This window comes from Symphalangus syndactylus, chromosome 4 (assembly GCF_028878055.3).
Source record: "Symphalangus syndactylus isolate Jambi chromosome 4, NHGRI_mSymSyn1-v2.1_pri, whole genome shotgun sequence".
NCBI classification, from domain to species: domain Eukaryota; kingdom Metazoa; phylum Chordata; class Mammalia; order Primates; family Hylobatidae; genus Symphalangus; species Symphalangus syndactylus.
This window is the reverse complement of record NC_072426.2, coordinates 80,752,154-80,773,766: the sequence shown is the minus strand read 5'-3', so window position 1 is coordinate 80,773,766 and position 21,613 is coordinate 80,752,154. Positions and strand designations below refer to the sequence as shown.

At 40.7% G+C, this 21,613-nt stretch overlaps 1 long non-coding RNA gene across 1 annotated transcript in view; it reads right to left on the bottom strand.

The window, feature by feature from the left end:
- LOC129480264 (uncharacterized) overlaps positions 1-21,396 on the bottom strand; it is an 87,076-nt gene extending 65,680 nt beyond the window's left edge. Inside the window, exon 1 of the long non-coding RNA XR_010120406.1 lies at positions 21,314-21,396. This is a non-coding gene — a long non-coding RNA (uncharacterized lncRNA). The remainder of the gene's footprint in view (positions 1-21,313) is intronic.
- Positions 21,397-21,613: the final 217 nt, after the last annotated feature.

Sequence of the window (21,613 nt, the reverse complement as noted above, 5' to 3'; positions counted from 1 at the left end):
CATTCCCATAAACTTCTGTGCATGTTCCTGTTACAGCACTCAGCCTGCTGCAGTGGAATGCATCTGTTCTGTGCATTCTTTCAGGAAAAAAAAATTACGTCTTCCAAAAAATATGGAACCCACCACTAATTATGGCACATCTGCTTTGTTTCAAAAGTGAGCGTGGACAGGTCCAGGGTGTTATCTCCAGACTACTCTGGAAAGCTCTCAGCACTCTCGGAACTCACAAAGGATATATGAGCAATTGCTCAGTGACTAGGCTGCAATCTGTTTCTGTGGAACTCCCACAACGGCCTCACAGCCAAAACTGTGGGAAGATCTAGGAAGAAGAAATAGACTCCAACCTCGGTCAGACGAAGGGTGGAAGAAATAATTAAAAATCTTATACCAAAGAGGTTAGAAACAAAAGTCATTCTCAGTGCAGAAGAGTAGCAGAGAATCATTCAAAAATGTGCATCCCTAAGAGGCCGAAGGAAAAGGAGCAGAGGCTGAGCAAGTGTCCCTGTGTGACAGGAAAAGCTGTAAGTGGTGTCTGCGGCTTTCTCTTCCCGGCCACATCTGCCATTCTCTGTTAAGGGCCCTCTCACCGAGGTTAGTCAGCCTCTCTCCTTAAAACTGAAAGTGACTGCTGGCATGCAGTTCCTCTCACATCTGGATTGCTAACCACCTGCTTCCCAAATTTAAAAGTATAATGGCTTCTGCACAGCAAAAGAAACTATCATCAGAGTGAACAGGCAACCTACACAATGGGAGAAAATTTTTGCAACCTACTCATCTGACAAAGGGCTAATATCCAGAATCTACAATGAACTCAAACAAATTTACAAGAAAAAAACAAACAACCCCATCAAAAAGTGGGCAGAGGACATGAACAGACACTTCTCAAAAGAAGACATTTATGCAGCCAAAAAACACATGAAGAAATGCTCCTCATCACTGGCCATCAGAGAAATGCAAATCAAAACCACAGTGAGATACCATCTCACACCAGTTAGAATGGCCATCATTAAAAAATCAGGAAACAACAGGTGCTGGAGAGGATGTGGAGAAATAGGAACACTTTTACACTGTTGGTGGGACTGTAAACTAGTTCAACCATTGTGGAAGTCAGTGTGGCGATTCCTCAGGGATCTCGAACTAGAAATACCATTTGACCCAGCCATCCCATTACTGGGTATATACCCAAAGGACTATAAATCATGCTGCTATAAAGACACATGCACACGTATGTTTATTGCGGCACTATTCACAATAGCAAAGAGTTGGAACCAACCCAAATGTCCAACAACGATAGACTGGATTAAGAAAATGTGGCACATATACACCATGGAATACTATGCAGCCATAAAAAATGATGAGTTCGTGTCCTTTGTAGGGACATGGATGAAACTGGAAAACATCATTCTCAGTAAACTATCGCAAGGACAAAAAACCAAACACCGCATGTTCTCACTCATAGGTGGGAATTGAACAATGAGAACTCATGGACACAGGAAGGGGAACTTCACGCTCCGGGGACTGTTGTGGGGTGGGGGGAGGGGGGAGGGACAGCATTAGGAGATACACCTAAGGCTAAATGACGAATTAATGGGTGCAGGAAATCAACATGGCACATGGATACATATGTAACAAACCTGCACATTGTGCACATGTACCCTAAAACCCTAAAGTATAATTAAAAAAAAAAAAAAAAAAAAAAAAAAAGAACTACAGCAGTCAGAAAAAGTTAACAACCCTTGAAATGGCACAGGAAAGGACAGGATGTCTTCCAGGAAGAGGTGCCAATTCTGTTTAAAATTAAGAGACAACGTAGTAATGCAAATACTAACTTTACCCTGCAAATTGCAACATTTATCATCTAGCATCAAATGTGTATGCTGGGACTGACACATGCACGCATAGATGGTTTGTGTTCCATAATAAAGTTAATTGGTGAAATAAAAAAAAAAAAAAAAAGTATAATGGGATTGAATTCAAATTTTTACAAAACTTAGGAACTTAGGGGACCAACTTTGCAAATCATAATTGATTTCCAAGAGAGATGTCCTATCATATTTGTTTAACAAACATGGATGTTTCATACATCAGATGCATTCTCAAGGTGTCATCCAATCCTCTTTTATTTCCTTATTGAAAGTAAGGCAAGCATGTGTTAAAAAAAATCTAAATATTTAAAAATGATAGCAAATCTCCCTCACAACCAGACCCCCAGATTCCTTGCTAGAGGTAACCATCATGAATAGTTTTTCTGGGCCTCCAGACATCTTACACATATATAAGCCCATGTATTCACTTGTGTTCATTGCATTCATATCCTTTTCATGTCAAATTAGAGCAGTCAGTGCCTACTCTTCTGAATCCAAGTTTCTTTGCTATGACAATACATTTCAGCACATTCAGACTCACCCATTCTCTTTCAAAACTGGGTTGTATTTTCTTTTAGGGAAGAATGATCATGCATTTTCCCAAGTCCCTCTAGATTGGCATTTAGGTGCGTTCCGTCTTTTGCCTTTACAGGTAATACCACACACTTGCCATTGCACAAAGTTGCTCTCCCAAAGCATCAGAGGCCCTCCCCCTACCTTGCCACACCGGCTAATATGAGATAGTTTACCTTTCTCCAGGCTCAGTGGTGAGCAATCCTATGCTGTTTCTTTATTATTTAGTCTTTTCTTTCTCTATGGACTGCCATGTGTGTTGTCAATTTTTCCACTGAATGTGGCATTTTGGTGACAGATTTGTAATCCCTGGCTTTACATTAGTGACATGTTCTTTTTCTGACGTGTTTGGCACGTATTTTTCCAGTTTGACCTTTTTTTAAATTTAACTTCTGCCGTATTTTTCATTGGTGAATTTTAGTTTTATTTTTATGTACTCATATGCATGAGTCTTTTCCCTTATAGTTTCTGGGTCTTGTTTTGTTTTGTTTAGCAAGGACTCACCCACTCTCTTGAGAGACAAACAAGAAGACTGAAGTAAAGTGAAAGATGTACTTTTGTCTGGAAGAGGAACTCTCAGAATATGTCATGTAGTGATAAATAATTTAATGCAATCACAAAACATTCCAAACATGTTCCTTTTTAGAAACTTAGTGATTTTTTTATATATCAGAAAAATAAATAGGGGTGTAAGGTAGCAAGTTTGGCTCAGTCAGATGTTAAAGGCTAGAATGATTAAAATCCAGTGATTCCAGTGCAGAAATAGTCAAAGAAATAGAACAGGACAGAATCCAGAAACACAACCAAGGATAAATGGAAGTATTGGATTTTATAAATGTAACATTTCAGAGCCATAAGCAAGCAATGCCAAAAAAAAAAAAAAAAGGCTCAATTGGAGGGCAGGGCAGGGGAAGGAGAAGGAATGTAGTCTCCTACCTAAGTCCTTATACCAAATTTTTTGGCAGTTGTGGCAAATATTTAAACATAATAAAAGAAGTCACAAAAGTACCAGTAGATAATGTATTTTTATAATATTGGGATAAATAAAGGCTTTCTACACATGCCCAGAATTAATTAATCATCAAGGAAGTGATGAACACATTTTACTATGTAAGATATGCATAGTTCTGCAAAACCACATCATCAAAATCAAACAACAATATAAAAGCTGGGAGAATATACTAACAAGACACATGACAATGAATAAGTATTCACAATGCACAAAGAATTTTTTTCAAGTAGTTAAGAAAATAAGAAGATAAAGATAATGATCAAACTAATGTAAAATATAAGAAAGTATAAGCAAACTTAGCACATGAAACCAAATGTTCAGAATCAGCAAAGCTGTGAAAAAGAAAATGACCACAGCCGCACAATGGGAGCACCACTTGGCAATAGGTTGAATTCCATGTCATTGTCAATATTTCATCCTTTTTGACCTACAAAATATCAATTTTTCAGTCAAAATTGGAAGTGCACATAGCCTTCGAGTCAAGAATACTACTTTTAGATATTTTTAATATATTTTAACATGTACAGCAGATATTTATACAAGTTTTATTATCCATTGGATTGCTTAGAAATTTTTCGTTAAGTCCAAAAATACCAGTGTCATGCAGGGTATAGCAGGGTACACACTGCTTGTGGGTGCAGCAAGTGGTACAAGCAATAAAAGAGTCACGTGGCAACAGCCACCAGCAAAGTTGAAGATGTATGTCTCGTATCACGCAGCAATTGCCCTCCTAGGCAGGTGTGTGTGCATGTGGGTGTGATACATACATTCTATTCCTATGATGGCAAGTGCTGTTTCACAAGATATATGCATCTTCAATTAGTCCATGTTACATGATGTGTACCTGTGAAACACACATGTATACATGTACACATATGAATGCATATGTGTATGCAGCATATACATGTACATCTGCACATGCTTATACTGTGCACATACAAATGTGCATATGCATAGCATAACATATAATGTACATGGGCATATGCAAACATGCATGTGTGCCTGTACCCTGGAGAAATTCCCACACACATATATATACAGTAACATGTACAAAGACATTGATTTGTGCCATTGTTTCTAACAAGAAAAAAATGTACACAACATAGCTGTCAGTCAGGGAATGCATGTGTAAGTTGTAGTTTATTCATACAATGGAATATCATGCAACAGAATACATAAATTACATCTATATGTATCTACAGGGATAAATATCAAAAACACAAGGCCAAATGTAAAAATCAAGAAGCAAAATATATGTGAAATATGATTCCATTTGTATACGGATATATCCAAATGTAGTAAAATTATACAATAATAATGTTAATGAATTATACCAGCTTAAGGAAAAGCAGTGCTGCTGAGGAGCAGGCAGGAATGAAGGAGTAAGGCCTTTTGAGCTTGACATTATTGTTCTTAAAAACTCTGAAGCAAATTGGCAAAATATTAACATGCTAAAAGTTAATGGAAAAATCTCTCTATATATTTCAATGAAAAATATATGTAATGTCTTATTCATGTCTTCTTACAGGCATGCATATATATCTTTACATGAATACATAAAACATACTGTTTATTTCTCTTTGCAGTCCTTTTTTTCTCCTATTTCCTTTTCTCTCCCTTTTGTTTCATCCTTCCTCCCTGCACCCACATCACCCTCTAATACCACCTCCCCACACTCCAGCCATCCATGCTAATAACCAATTGTGCTGATTTCCATATTGCCCCCTGCTCTCAAAATCATCTACAAATGGCCATTCATCTTTGTATATGTGTATGTACATATACACAATATGTAAGACTTATGAGTGGATGGTAGGTATGTTGTATGTGCTTTCTTCATTTTACTTTTCCCACTCAACAATATCAGATGGAAATCCTGCTACTTCTCTCTCTCTCTCTCTCCTCTTTTTATCCACTGCATTATAGTTTATGCTATGGATGAACAGAACGTATTTAACAGTTCCCTTAGTGAAAATTGTTCAGTTTGTTTAGTTTCTCTGAAAATGCTGTAATAAGCATTTTTGTCCAAAGATCCTTATCCATGGTGCCTCATTTTACAGGCCCTAGAGGATACCTACATGTGATGGTTAATACTAAGTGTCAATTTGATTGGATTGAACGATACAAAGTATTGATCTTAGGTGTGTCTGTGAGGGTGTTGCCAAAGGAGATTAACATTTGAGTCAGTGGGCTGGGAAAGGCAGACCCACCCATAATCTGGGTGGGCACCATCTAATCACCTGCCAGCGAGGCTAGAATATAAGCAAGCAGAAAAAAATGTGAAAACAAGAGACTGGCCTAGCCTCCCAGCCTACACCTTTCTCTCGTGCTGGATGCTTCCTGCCCTCAAACATCAGATTCCAATTTCTTCAGTTTTGGAACTCGGACTGGCTCTCCTTGCTCCTCAGCCTGCAGACGGCCTATTGTGGGACCTTGCGATCGTGTGAGTTAATACTTAATAAACTCCCCTTTCCTTTGGCAACACCCTGGCAGACACACCCAGGATCAATACTTTGTATCATTCAATCCAATCAAGCTGACACTCAGTATTAATCATCACATGTAGGTATCCTCTAGGGCCCATAAAATGAGGCACCAATGCTTATTACAGCATTGTTCAGAGAAACCAAACAAGCTGAATTTTATATTTATTCCATTAGTTCTGTCCCCTAGAGAACCCTGACTAATACACTACGCTTATCCAAAGCTTTCCATATTAGCATGGCAAGAAAGGTCACGAGTATATTACGAAGGATTAATTTTTTTCTTGTTTGTTTGAAAATTATTTCATTGTTTTTTCAGATGACTAGCAACCCAAATATACAGAATTCTTGGATCACAATCTTTTTCTCTCACTCCCTTTTGTCTTTCCTCCCCAAATATTGTTGGGATAATTTGGAGCAAGAATGATCTTTTTCCCCTTATAAATGATTTTCTTCTTTCTGGTGCTGACAGGATTTATATTCATTTTTGAAGTATAGTCGCTTCCATGGAACATGTCTTGGTGAATGGTTACTTTCTTTTTCCTAAGACATGATAAGCACTCTTATCTAACAATTCAGATCTTTTGTCATTTCCGGAAAGTTTTTTAAAACTATTTTTAAAATCCTTTCTAACTATAATTTTTTTGTTCCAAAGTGCTCTTTTCTCCATTTGAAGTGCATCAGTAATGCACTGGAACACATTTGCCTGTTGCTTGTACTTACATAGTATTCAAATCCCCCTCCATCCTTTGCATACTGTATAATTTCTAAAATCTCATCCATATGACAGTTCCATTTTTGACAACATCAGTTCTAATAAACTCAGTAGTCCTGAGGTGCTATACTTGTTCCTCTCCATGTATCAATTCTCCTTGCCTCTCATTTTTTGATCTCTAAGTTGCATAACTTGTGGTTGTATTTCTTTAAAAGTATGAGTATTTGTTGTTTGAAAATATCTTATTTAGGTAAGATATTTAGGTACCTTACTTAGGCAAGTGTTCTTCCAAAAGAATTTTCTCCATATCCTGCAAGCTACTTTTTAAAAAATGTTTAGGAGAGGAAATACAGAGTGCTTTCTTTTTGTTTTTGTTTTGCTTTTTTCTTCTGCTGACTTTTCTTTAACCATTCATTTAAGGCCTGTTATCTGCCCCTAGACACTTTAAATGAATTATCCTCAGCTTTCCTTGCTGTTTATTTGAAGTGTTTGGAATTCCACCTTAATATTTCTGTTGGCTTTTTAGCAATACCTCATTGCATTACATTTGAAGTGATTGTTCTAGAAATTACAATACATTTCCTTAACTTTTACCGCCTACTTAGAGCTAGTATTGTACCACCCAATTTAAAATATAGAAATCTTATGACCATAGAGGTTTGGAATAACATTTGAATGCTACGTTTAACTCAGAAACTTGAGTGCCTAAAGTTTATGGTTTGTATTTTTATTCCATTTTCCAGTAGTCTGATGAAGACAGAAAAAGAAATTCCTTGTCTTGAACATACTCCCTAAATTCGAAAAGGAAACAAACCATTGCCTTTTGTCTCTTGTGCTTTCTCCCCATTTGTGAGCACATACATGCAAGCATGTTCATACACACACACACACACACACACACAACCATACACTTGTACAAATGTAGGCTCTCATGCTGCATATTTATGTTTTTAAAAACTGTTGATCATTTGGAAATCAATAAGATTTTAACTCCTTCACCAGTTCATTGCTGTATGAGGAGTGGAACACACACTGTGCTATAGCATGCTTTGGGCACACTTCCTGCCATCCCCACGTTCATGCCCTATGTACCTTTGCAATACTCTCCCCTGGGGCAGGGCATAATTATAATCCTCTTATCATCCAACACAGTGTGAAGATAATAAAAATTAATTGCAAAACAAAATTGCACATTTTGAAAAGATGCAGGATTTCATGAGTTCACAAGAAATGTCAGGGCCTGTCTGATCACATCACACCTTCCACCTGTGACTGACTCAGACCAGTCACCAAAGAGTTAAGAAAGGCTCTTGACAACATTGTTGAAAGCTTCTAATGCTTTTGCAAAAATAACAGGCTTTTTAATTTGCTGGGAAGGGGTGCTCTTCTACCACTAGCCTTGAGCTGTGCCCATGATAATCTTAAGAAAATAATTTATAGATCATAACAGATCAACACAGATTTTTTTAAATAATCAGTTTTATCACAGCTCAGTGGTAAGTTTATAGAACAAAAAAAAAGAGTGTCACTTGATAATGAGAAGAAACCTTAAAAGAACAAATGTTAAAGGACAAACAACCCCCTTCCCCACCACACAGACACACACACGTATACACACAATCCTTAAATTCAAAGGCAGTCACTTGCCTCTTTCCTCTAGGAAAATCTAACTTAATCCCTTCAATGATCCCAGGTCTTCAAAAACAAAACCCTGGATTAACACCCTGAATTTAAAATCTGGATGTCTTGAATGTCTTTTAAAGTACAATCTCAAAAAGCAAAGAAAAAATCTTCAGAGGAAAAAAAATACCTACAACAGAGAGAAGAAAACACATAATATCCCAATAAAATATCTTGGCACCTGTATGCTTGGCTGTACATGCACCTATGTTGTACATGCGCACATGTCCATGGGTACCCCGGCCCCTACTTACACGGGGAAGGTAACCGCATGACCTATCCACACATCTGGCTGCCTCTACCCCAGCTAACCGACAAATACCCCCAAATATTTTGCTATTGGTTGATTTGACAGCCACTCTGGAGTAGTTGGTTGGCAAGAGGTTTTAAAGCAACAGAAAACCCAAGGTTGGATGGATTTGCCATCCCCTCCACTTAGGTAAAATGGCTTCCAGTAAGGAGTTGTGCCAGTATTGGCTGCTATCTAATTTAAGGTCCAGTGGAAAATGAAAATAAACAAGTATTAATCCTGAGAAACTTTTTGTGGAATTATGAAAACAGTCTGTTATAAAACGCATCCAGATGTCAGCCAAGAGTGAGTCAATTGGAATAATAGCTTCAAGTGAAACCAGCAAAGGGCAGCAGGTCAGGCTGCGGGGATTCTGAGGAATGCCCACTCACAGACCCAGGAGCGCACTGCTGCGCACCAGCCTGGAGCCTCGCCCACGACACAGAATTGTGTTAAACGATCTATAAAAAGAATTTATGGATCCCATGGACCAACATCGATTTTTTTAATTAATTTTGTCACAGCTTAAGGGCAGGTTTATAGAAGACCGAGACAAAAAAAAAAGTGTCATTTGATAATGAGAAGAAACTTTAAAAGAGCAACATTTTATTTGACAATTATTAAATTTTTATATCAGTGAAAACAGTTTAATTTTATAAACACCTATAAAACAATCTCCTGTTGATACACTAGCCCTGTTCTTTAAAAACACATGCCTAAGGATATTTACTGGAACATTTAATATTAAGACCTCTGAAGTCATCTACAAGTCAATCTGTGGAATATTGGTTAAACAAATGATGGTACACTTCTACAGTAGAACCAAATGCAAGTGTTTCTTAATTAATTAATTTTTTATTTATAATTGACAAAATGCAAATGTTGAAAAGGGTGATAGACCTCCTTGACAACTGCTGTGAAATCATGTCTAGCATAAATTAAGTATGAAAAAGCAAGTAACAGAGCATTAAACATCATTATTCAGCCATCTTTGCATAAATCAGTCTATCAATCTATGTTTCTCTGAGTGTCTATGCAGGGAAAGTTCTAGAAATAAGCCAGTGTTCATGGTGGCCACCTCTGAGGAGTGTAAGAGCTGAGGGCAGAGGAGCTTTTCCTTTTTGTGTTGCGGTTTTCTGTACTGCTTTAATTTTTCACATTAGCATGTATTGTTTTTGTAAAGCTTTTAAATTAATTGGTTTAAAAGAGAAGGGGAGGGAAACGCAAAAGGGCGAGCAGCCTGTTGGGGTGGAAAGCTAACTAATGGGGCGCTGGTGATCTGGTTCTTAAAAGGAAATGGAACTCCTATGAAAATACAGAAAACCTCTGAAAATGCAGAAAGTCCAACGGTCACAAGAGAAACAGTTTTACCCACTGTGTTTTCTCAAATGAGGCAGCAATTGCCTAAAAATACTACCCAGTGTGGTTGCATGTGTTCAGTCCCCACTCAGGATCCTGATAGCATCTCAATTACCTGATGCCAACTTCACTTTAACATTGACTTTTATTTTAAAAACAAATTGCTGATCTTTGTCCTTGGAAAAGCTCTGAAGTATTTCGGTCCCTGCCACCTATCTGGAGCCTCATGGGCTGCCACTGGAAACCTGTGGCTGTCAAGGACCATGAGAGTTCCAGGTGGAATGTGGGGATAGAAACTCCTAGGACCATCTTAGGGCTGAGCTCAGAAGGAAGCCCAACACCGCGAGTGGTCCCTCTCCGGAAGCAGGCACGCTGACTATGTGACGGGATGCCTGGCGCATCTGCAGGAGAAGCCAGCCTGCTGGGTTAGGTCAAATCCCCAACTCTGCATAGTCATGGGTGGGAGGTCCTTGAGACGTGGGTTGGAGTAAGGAAGTTTTTGCAAAGAACGTAGGAATACCACGATGCAGTGTCCAGTGCCCAAAGAAAGTCGGAACTTCATGAAGCCCCAAAAGTGAATCTAAGCATGCATCAAATTGAGTGGCCAGGGGGAAAATGCTAATATAAGACCTGGGTACAGATAGGTACAGATAGTGGGGTTAGGAACCCGAAGGGTAAGCTGTGAGCAGGTGGGCTGAGACAAGTACGAGAAGTAAAGGGCTGGAAACAGTCTGTTTTTGTGGCCCGCCTTCAAGTTCCAGCCGGGGATTGGGTCCACTTAAAGCACCAGGAATGGGAGGTTTGCCCTCCCTTTGCAGGGCAGGGCTCTCGATGCCCTGCGTATTCTGGGCTGTTGCTGAGGGGGATGCTGGGTCTCAGTGCTGCGAGCAGTATGAGAGCTCACATCTCCTGGGCCACGCCCTCCTGCTTGCTTTGCTGCAGCCTCGGCGCACTCCTTTGTTTGGCTGTGGATTTATTTATGTACCCAGGGTGCTGTGAATGAACACAAACTGCCGTGCTCCAACTAATGTTTCTGTGCATACCTGTTGGAATGGTTAATTTTATGTAACAACTTGACTGAGCCACAGGATATCCAGACATTTGGTCAAATAGTATTCTGGGTGTGTCTGTGGGGGAGCTTCTCCATGAGATTCACATCCAAGTTGGTAAAGTGAGTAAAGCAGATTGCCCTCTCCGGCATGGCTGGGCCTCATTCAATCCATTGAAATCCTGAATAGAACACAAAGGCTGAATAAGAAACGCCTCTTATCTGACTACCTTGAGCTGGGACCTCGGTCTTTTCCTGCCTTCAGACTCAGACTCTGGAACTACACCGAGGGCTCTCTTGCTGGCTCTCCAGCTTGCCAACTGCATACCTAGGGACTTTTCAGCCTCCATATGATGTAAGCCCATTCCTTATAATAAATCTCTTTATATAAAGCTGTGCATGGTTGCTAACACCTATAATCCCAGCACTTTGGGTGGCTAAAGAGGGAAGAACGCTTGAGGCCAGGAGTTCAAGACCAGCCTGGGCAACATAGCAAAATCTCGTCTCTACCAAAAAAAAAAAAAAGTTCATTAGCTGGACATGGTCATGCAGGCCTGTACTCCCTGCTGCTTGGGAGGCTAAGGGAGGAAGAGCTTGAGCTCAGGAGTTCAAAGTTGCAGTGAGCTATGATCATGCCACTGCACTCCAGCCTGGGCAACAGAGTGGAACCCTGTCTCAAAATACAAAACTCTTTATACACACATACACACACACAAACACACACACACTTCTGTTTTTCTGGAGAATCCTGGCTAATACATCTGTTTGTACAGTTATCTCCTTAGGATAAATTCATAAGAGATTTCCCAAGAAAAACCTTCTAGATTTTCACACATACTGCCCAATTTCCATTCAGAAATGCTGTGTTCATTGCCTTCCCAAACAGCCCTGCTTCTCATGTTGCTTCACTCCACCTGGGCATTGTTGCACATGTTCAATGCTAATTGACCATCTTGTTTAGGATTTTTCTTTCCTTTTTGTGTATGTGATCTGTGCTTACGTCGCTTTTCCATTTTTATCTAGTTGGTTTCTCAGGTCAGGTTGTCTAGGAAAGAGATTCTGAAACAGAGATGTGCATGCAGGCTGTCTGGGGCTCTCAGAGCAATGCCTGGAGGAAAGGAGGGCAGCAGGGCAGAGGCAGGGTGGAGGCAGGGTGGAGGCAGAGGCACAGAGCCCACAGCAGGGGTGCCCTGTAGCTGGGACAGCCTTGTAGAGGTGGGTCACACTGGAGGCAGACTACTCCTTAGGGGGGCCTTCAACCCTATAGGAGGCAGCTTTCTTCAGCAGAGGTCAATTTCTGGGAAAGGACTCACTGTGAGCCTTTAGCTGCCAACCTCTTGGCAGCTGGGGAATAGGAATTCAGTCCTGAAGGAGGGTTGTAGGTATGGACCACAGCACCCACCACAATTAGAGTGTTGGTAGTTTTCATATCGGTTTGCAAAGCTCTGTGCATGTTGATAATATTCATCTTCTGTCTTATTTTTCCCAATTCAGCTTTATTTGAAATTTTTATTATAATATTTTCCATTCCGAAGAGTTTTTTTCATTAATTTGAGTCAATTCTATCACATTTTCCTTTAAGGTTTCTGACTCTAAAATCTTGGTTTGAGAAGCCTACCCCAGCCTAAAATTACAAAATTATTATCCTGCAATTCCTTCTAATGTTTTTATGGCTTTTTTGTTTTACATATAATCAATCTGATAAAGATTTATACTTATTACTGTTGTAATTTTTGTTGCCAGTGTTTTGCCAAATAAGTAATGAGCTGGGCTAATGTATCATACTGAGTAATAAACCCTGGTTATGCTGACTTAAACACCATTTTTATTAATTTTAGGAATCTTCCTGCATATATGCATCTGTTTCTGGATGCATGTTTCTGCTCTGCCTCTCCTCATTGATCAGTCTCCCCTGGGGTTGGCTCAAGGCTATTCTGATCATTGAAACATGGTGATACTCTTTAATAGCTACAGCAATTACCAGACAATTGTTGTCTTTTCCAGAATTTTCTTGGCTTTCCTTGCATGTTTCATTTCCCGATAAACTTTAGAATCCCTTGGCTAAGTTCTGAAAAGAAATTAAGTTAGGCTATTGACTAGAGTTATACTAAGTTTGCACATCAGTGGAAAGAGCTGACATCTTTATAACACTGAATGCACTAATCCTGGAGATTGTGGTATAGTTTTATGTTTTAAATGTTATTTTTATTATGTTTTTATCAGGTTTAGGCCATCTCTGTTAAGGAGATTAGGAAACTTTATTCCTTTCTGCAACAGTTTCTGGAAAAGTTTCAATAAAATAAATATGTTCCTTAAGTTTCAGCCACATACTCTTAAATTTTGGTTATTATTCTCTAAATAGTCTGTAATTGCAGTGCTGATTTTCTCTGTGATATCAGGAGTTTGTTTTTTTTTTTTTAAGTATTCTGGGGTTTTCAAGGTGTGCCTGCTTACCCTTTTGCCATTTGTTTCTGGTTTTGTTCCATTTGAGAAACTCTCAAACATTGCGCGGGACCCACGTCTGCGGTTCTGTAGCTTTGTGCATTGCCGCAGTCGGCTGTGTGCCCCTTTCTGTGATCTTCACTGGGAGTATCTGCACTTCTTGGATCGAACCTTGGCGCCTCATCTTCATGTACATCCTCTATGTGCCTCTATAATTCTTCTTTTCCTGTGGGAGGACTTCTATGCTGTGCTTTAACAGCCACATGGCAATGACCAGCCAATCTTTTGCTCAGGCATGTTTCTGCATCACCCAATCTGCTGATTGTGTCTTCTGTGCCATTTTTATTTTTGGCAACTGTGTTTTTCATTTTAAGTCCATGGACCGCTTGTCAAAGATTGTTCTCTTTCATAAACTTACATCTTACATTTTATTGAGAATCCAAGTCCAAATTTTCAAATGATTTCCCCTTTCTCTTGGAATCAACCTGCTTCCTCGAGGAACATGTGTCAGGTGCAGGGTGATTTTTTTTTATTTTTTATTTATATATATATAAATATATATATAAATAAATATTTATATTAATAAATTTGGATAATTTATTAAAATTTAAAAGGGGATAAATTTAGAACTAGAGGTAGAGGTGACAGGAGGTTCCAGCTCAGTGCTGAGTGGTTTACGTCCTGTGTTTCTGGGGCAGTGCCTGTCACGGCTCTGTGACCAGGTGGCCTTGTAGGAGCAGCTCACCCCTGCCCCTACATGTGGTTCCTATAGACAGCTCTCCCACAAAGGCAACGGTGAGCACGGCAGGGAGAGCCCTGAACTCTGTCATAGGGGTTCACGTTTGGCTCCACCCTCCCTAGAATCCATATGTTTTCTCTGTGGCATTTTGCTCTCATTTCATGGAATTCCAGTCTTCTTGCCTTTTTGAGGACACCAGGCAGATGTTTTATAAAACATTCTTCTGTTTCCTGCAGAAAAACGTTTTAGAGATCTGCTCTTTCTCTAAGTCCTCCATCCTCCAGATAACATGTTATTTTCTCTGAACTACAGAGCTATTTCATGGGAACTTCTTTTTAATGTTTGCTCATATTTGAAAAAGGAAAAAAGTATATGCAAGCCTGGCATCTGCCAGCAGACACAGAGGGAGGATTGTCCTGGACCAATACCCACTTCCTCCCCTCGGGGAGGTCAAAAGCCCCCCAAAACCTGCACCGTCCAAGGACTGTCTGAGGGGCTGATAAATCCAGCTCTTAGCAGAAGTTCCCCTTCAAAGCAGTCACTACTTAGGTGGAGCTGGGTCACAGATCCTAAAGACAGTGACGTCCCCCTTGGACCACCAGTTTCTGAGATTAGAGAGTCAGATGCATTCTGTGGACCTTTTGAAGGTTCATGAGGAACAAAATCTACCCATCACATCATGTGCCACTCCCACCACTGTAGTCTGAATGTTCGTGCTCTCCAAAAATTCACATGCTGGAAGCTAATGTGATGGTGTTAGGAGTGGGGCCTTTGGGATGTGACTAGGTCCTGAGTGTGGGTCCTGATTGGGACCCCTGAGAGCTGCCGGCCCCTTGCTCCATGTGAGGGCACAGCCAGAAGGCACCACCTATGCCCCAGGGAATGGGCCCTCACCAAATATCACATCGGACTTCTTGGCCTCCACAACTGTAAGAAATAAATGTCTACTGTTTATAAGCCACACAGTCTGTGGTATTTTGTCATAGCAGCCAGAATGGACTAACACACCCATCTTTTCTTCTCTCACTTTCTCTTTTTCAAAACAAAAATAATAAGCATATATTGCTATATGCAAAGCAGCAGGCTAGGGACCCTATATGCATTATTCCATTTAACTATTATGGCCACTCTATACAGATAAGTGCTATGATTATCAACCCCATCTTATATGATAGAGGGGAAAACAGCTCAAAAAGATTTAGTCCCTTAGCAGAGGCCACACAGCTTGTAACTGACAACCACGGAATTCAATCCTGATTATCACTCATCAACCCATTTTGAAGGGGCTCTGAAATCTGAGACAGCACAGCCCTCATGCCGCCTTTTGCCCCACTGTGTCATGAGCTGGGGGTTGGTGTCTCAGGAAGGATTAACAAAAGTAGGACTATGGGAGGCAGAGGGAGCAGGCAGGGGAATGGCACAGGTCTCCTCTGCATCTATTATATAACTGTAATTATGTAACTGTGAGGTTTGGGTATGGCTCTTTCCACTGTCTTAGGTGTTCTGCCTTTTAGCTCTCCTAGCTAAACTGCAGCCACCACCAGCAGCAGTAATGACAAAGGAACATGGGTTCCCACTGTACACGGTGTTCCCACCTCCAGTGTCTCTGTTGGCCTCACAACCTGATGGGTATGCAGGACAGGGAAAATTGAGTGGAGAACTGAGAACTATTCCTGTCTTATCCCAAATGTTATATGTATTTTCTGTTATTGGCCATTTATAAGGTAAGCCCCACCAGTGGCTAAGAGGAAGGAACCAGGAAGTGTGTCCTGGAAACTACAGGAAGAGGTCAGGTGATGATGGTGAACTCTGCCCATCAATTGTCTGTGGTTATACCTCTAGCAGAGTAGCAAAGTTTTGGGCAGCCCTCCCCCAGCTCTCCCTGCCTGGGACCCCTGCCTGTTGGCATAAAAAAGACCCAGCCACCATGGCAGGAAAGATGTGTGGTATCTCAACATTTAAGAAAGATTTCAACAGCTTGTGTGAAAAAGCTAAGCTGCCTCCCAGAGTCCAAGCAGTTAAGAATCACCCTCATTAAGGTTTTATTCTCACAAACTCATATATAACAAAGATGGAACATCTGTCACTCTCTTCGGAGATGCATTTCTTTATAGATATCTGGCCACACAGCAAAATCCTGGCCACTCCAAAACTGAATCCATTAAGTGTGCTTAGTGGCTGAGTTCCCCGTAGAAACAGCAAAGGATTTGCAGGCTGGCAGTAAGTGGCTGGCAGACATACTTAAAGCTCCTGACAGGGCTAAGAAGGGACTGGGGAGGGGGGCCTGTGGGAGAAGGGCATCCTTCAAGCCACCTCAGCTCCTCTGGTTAAGACTTCGGGTATAAGCATTCCTCTCCAACATTAAAATCTATTAAAACCTATTTTGGCAAATTACACAATTTACTTCTGGGTTTTCTCTTAGAAATCGCAGAGGCCAGACATGGGCAGGCTGCCTGAACTCCTGATTCCTCACAGTCCTGATGGTGAAGTTCTAGGCACCTCTCTGTATGAGAAAGCCCCTGCAGTCCTCTTTTTATGTGTCTCCAATTTGAGTTGAGTTGCTTCCTTTTGCTTTTGTTAGATCTGTTCTTTCTCTTACTGGATGAGGAGGAAATTGTTGTTTTTCCAGTTCCTTTCGGGGAAAAAGGCATGAAGTAACAAGAAACAGTTACCTGGACCTCATGGAAATTTAACCATCATTTCGGGAACGTCCCCTTGGGGCCTGATCACTTCCTCTCTCCTCATCTATTCCTGATGGCAAATGCTTGTGTTGTTTGCTTCCTTGTTTGTTTGTTTACTCTTTGAGCCATCTCCCTCAGACCACCTCCTTCAGGAAGGCCTGTCTCCTGGTCTCCATGTTACTGGGAGAAATGCCCAACATGATGTATCCCAATACTCCCTCCTTAGTGCATGAAATTCATTTGAGAATAAAAGTCTGGAAGAAGCAACCTCAGCTCCTCTGGTTAAGACTTTGGGTGTCAGCATCTCCAACGTTAAAACCTAATTTGGCAAACTATACAAAGTCTGGAATCAGGGAAAATGAGAGTATCTATTCGTCCTTGAAGAACTAAATACACAGACTGTCCATTTATCCTCTGAAAAGCAGACAGTAGAACATCCAGGGTATCAGTCAGCATAGACTAAGTTATGCTGTAGCAACAAACAACCTCTAAATGTCAGTGGCTTAAGACAAAAAAGATTTCTATCTTGCTCATGCTGCATGTTCATTTCAGGCTGTCAGAGGGGCTCTGTTCCTCACTGAATCCAGCCTGATGGGGCCGTCAATATATACAAGATTTCAGTCACTGTGCCAGAAGGCAAAACACTGTAGAGAATCCCACCCTGGCAATTAAAAGCTCTGGTCTGGAGGTGAAGAGTCGTTTCGACCCATAACTTACTCTCCAGAAATAGCCACAAGGCTATAACCAACCACGAGGGGACTGAGAAGTACAGTCCTGCCATGCACCGAGAGGGAGGGAAAAGAAGAAACTATAACAAACGGCATGAATGATGGCCATGCCCAGCCACCAGTCCCAGGCCAGAGAGCCCCTACGAGGATACCCAGAGAGCTATACCCCAGGAGAAGGGTATGATGACGCTCCAGGGGAGCCACTTTGTGGTTTTAACTTTTCTTTTTTTTTTTTTTTTCTGCATTTGCAAGCTAACTGGGGTCACTGTTCCTCCTGGAGTCAAACTATCTATACAGGGCAGGCTGTGCTAGCTGGCAAGCAACAGACAGCAACTTCAGAATTCTCCAACTCCTTTTCAATTAAATGGGGGAGTCAGACTACGTATCTCCAGAATCGCTGTTGTTCTATAATGTTGTAAACGTAAATCATTAAGAAAAAAATAATTTTCACTCCCACTGTTGCTAACAATGATCCAATCTTCTCAACCAGTGCCTCATTTTCTCCAAGCTCCTCAATGTTGGAATTTCTTGGATCAAGCCCTGGACCCTCTTTTCGCACTCACTGCCCTTCCTCTGGGCAGTCTCCTCCCATCCCGAATGCGTGCAACCTCCAGATGACAACTTCAAAGGTACCAACAGACGTACTCAGAGACTTTCCCTGTGTCTCCATTTGGATTTCTTGCAGATCTCAAATTAAAATGTCCCAAATTTATGGCCTCTCCCACCCCACCCCAACCCAGTCCTCTTTCAAAGTCATCCAGCTCGATAAGCCAGTTCATGTGCTCAAGACCAAGGAGTTATTGTGGACACCTCCTTCCCTCTCATTCAGTCCAATAGTTCCATCCAATAATTCTGATCTACCCTTCCTCTAAAAGAGCTCAACCCATTCCCTTTTCTCCACCCTGACCCCACTACCCTAAGCCAAGCTGTCGTCATCAGTTTCCTGGACCCCTGCAACCATCCCCTCCTGGTCTTTGTGCCTCCGCTCCCATCCCTCCCCAGTCCCTCTGGACACGGAAGTCGGAATGGCATTTTACAGAATGAACTGGATCACACCACTAGTGTAAAGTCTCCGGTGGCTTCCTGTAACTTAGGATGGATTCCCAGTCCCCCTAGATCCTTGCCACCTGCCCTGCACGCCCTTACACCATATCCCTTGCCACCCTTCTCCTTGCTCATGATGTAGACCCACTGCCCTTTCCTGCTTGAAACATCAGCCTTCTCCTGCCTGTGAACTTTTTCCATTGTGCTGGCTTGGCCCGGCAGACGTTGCTTTGCATCTCTGCCTGGTCTGTTCTTCCTCTTCCTCCAGACACCCACCTAATGGCCATTCCTTCTGGAGGCTTTCTCTGGCCGCTCACCACCATCTCAGCCTTCTTAGCTCACTCTTTTCATTCCTTCCATGTCGTTCATCACACATTTAGTTATACATTTTTTTCTACCATTACTCACACGCTTTCCCTACTATGTTGTAAGCCCCACAAGGGCAGGGCCATGCCTGTATTGTTCGTCACTCTGTCCAGCCCTCTTTCACCAAAACTAGCACAGGTTTTGTCACATAATAAACATCAATAAATACCTATATGTTAAATGAATAATTCTACTTACCTAACCCCTGGAAGATTATAACTAAGATGACTTCTAAGCTCATTCAACTCGTTACCAAAAAATGCAAACAATACAGGCACAGAGCTGCCTACTACAACACTATTTGTAATAGAAAAAGGCAGAAATAACCCCAGTGTCCATCATGGGGGACAATGTGAATAAACTGTGATACACCCACACAGTCGAGCACTGTGCTGCTGTGAAAAGAAGCAAGAAAGGTCCGCATATATTAAAGAAAAAAGGCAAGGCGCCGAATAGCAAGTGTAGCGTGATATCTTTTGTCTAAGACAGAAGTGAGTATAAATATTTGAGTGCCTGTTTTGTTTTTAAATGAAATGAAGAAAACAAAACTCAATTTTTAAAAAATGGTTACCTGTGAGAGAAGGAGAAAATAGGAAGCAGGAAACAGGAACAGAGCTCGATTGCTCAGAGGGCACCTGCTTTAGAGTTCTGACTTTGGAACCTGGTGGATGTATTACATCGTTACAAAATAAAATTCAGCCAAAGTGGGAAAAAATGATTACAAATCAAAACAAAATAAATGAACCTAGCTATATATTAGGTTGGTGTTTAATGACATTGGACCGGATAAGAGGGAAGTAAAGAGAAAAATTACTTTAAGTAAGTTTAAGACACAGATATGGAACTGTTCATCCCTACAGGAATATATCTTAAGGACAAAAAGAATACAGAGATATTTCAAATAGTATTCTGTAGCCTTATTTTTTATTAATAACAAGTGGTGCTGTTGACAATGTTATTTGAAACTACACACACGCAAACACACACACACACGTCACCACAATGTTATTAGGAATCAAGAACTTTTAGTGTAAAAGAAAAGAAAATTAACATTAACTCAAAGAAGTTAAGATCCCTGTAATTTTAAATGTGACTTAGAAATACAAGTAAAGGGCTGGATGTGGTGGCTCACGCCTGTAATTCCAGCACTTTGGGAGGCCGAGGTGGGCGGATTGCTTGAACTCAGGAGTTCAAGACAAGCCTGCGCAACATGGTGAAACCCTACCTCTACTAAAAAACACAAAAATTAGCCAGGAGTGGTGGCACACATCTGTAGTCCCCAGCTATTGAGGGAGAGGCATGCTGAGGCTGGAGGATCATTTGAGCAGGAAGGTGGAAGAGAGGGTCGCAGAGCCCAGATAGTGCCACTGCACTCCAGCCTGAGTGATAGAAGTGAAACGCTATCTCAAAAAAAAAAAAAAAAAAGAAATGCAAGTAAAAATCATGATGTACTTTTATTTTTAAATAAAAATAAATACATATTTTCTAGCCCAGTAAAAATATTATTTCCTTGATTTCCAAAAAAAAAAATACCCAGAAGCAATGAAAACCAAGTAGTATCCAGGCTTTAGTTTATAAATATTTGTCCTAGGAATCCACTGGGGAAAAAAAAGTCTGATTCCAGGTCTCATTGGAAATTGTATGAGATGCAAGAAAGCTAACTAAGACTATCAGGGAAATGTCAGAAAGACAGAGAGTCCAGTCCAAACGGATTCTCACTGGCAGAGGATGGCACAATTTAAGCATCAAAAAGAACAATGATTGCAACCAGTCAAACTATATCAAAGAAGTTAAAATCCATGAGTTCATAATAATAGCATTGGTCACACTGGAGATTGCTAGAACACCAAATTGTTATTCTGAAGACTGATATATAAATGGAAAGAATAGAGCATTTATCTGGACTTTCTTGTACAAACTATTTTCAGGGGAAACTAATTAGTTGATGACCAAAAGTTCTTATTCATAGAATTATTTCAGCTAACAAATGCAGAAATAATTATTGTGTGAGGATATCAGCACTTCATAACCCTAATAAAAATAATGAATCTGGCAATGATCATGATTAGCTGCCAAATCCTTAGGGGACAGCTGGTGAGAAATTTCTTGCAGGATGGAGGAGGCTGACAAAACCTGATCCCACTGATGAATCTACACATCCCAAAGGAGAGACCTCAGCCCCCCAGTGCCCCTGTGAGCTGCAGGAGGAAGAACACAGCAATAAGTGGGAAATCGTTTTGCAAAAACTTCCAAATCTGATCAAGCCTCTAGATCTAATTATTAACTTACCCAGAACAAGATAGAGGAACAGCACCACAGGGTGTAGTCAGGCAAATCCACAGTGTAGAAAATTCTGCAGGGCAAATGACTTAGCTTCTTCAACATATAAATAACAAGGAGAAAAAAGAAGAAGGGAGAACTGTTGGTTGAGATAGATAGATATGTACATACACACCAAATATAAGGTGTACACTTGTTTATTTCCTTTTTCAATCACCTGAAGAGAATCACGAAAATTTAAGTATTGACCAAATATTAGATGATATTTAGGAATTATTTTTCATATTTCTAGTTTGATAATGGTAAAAT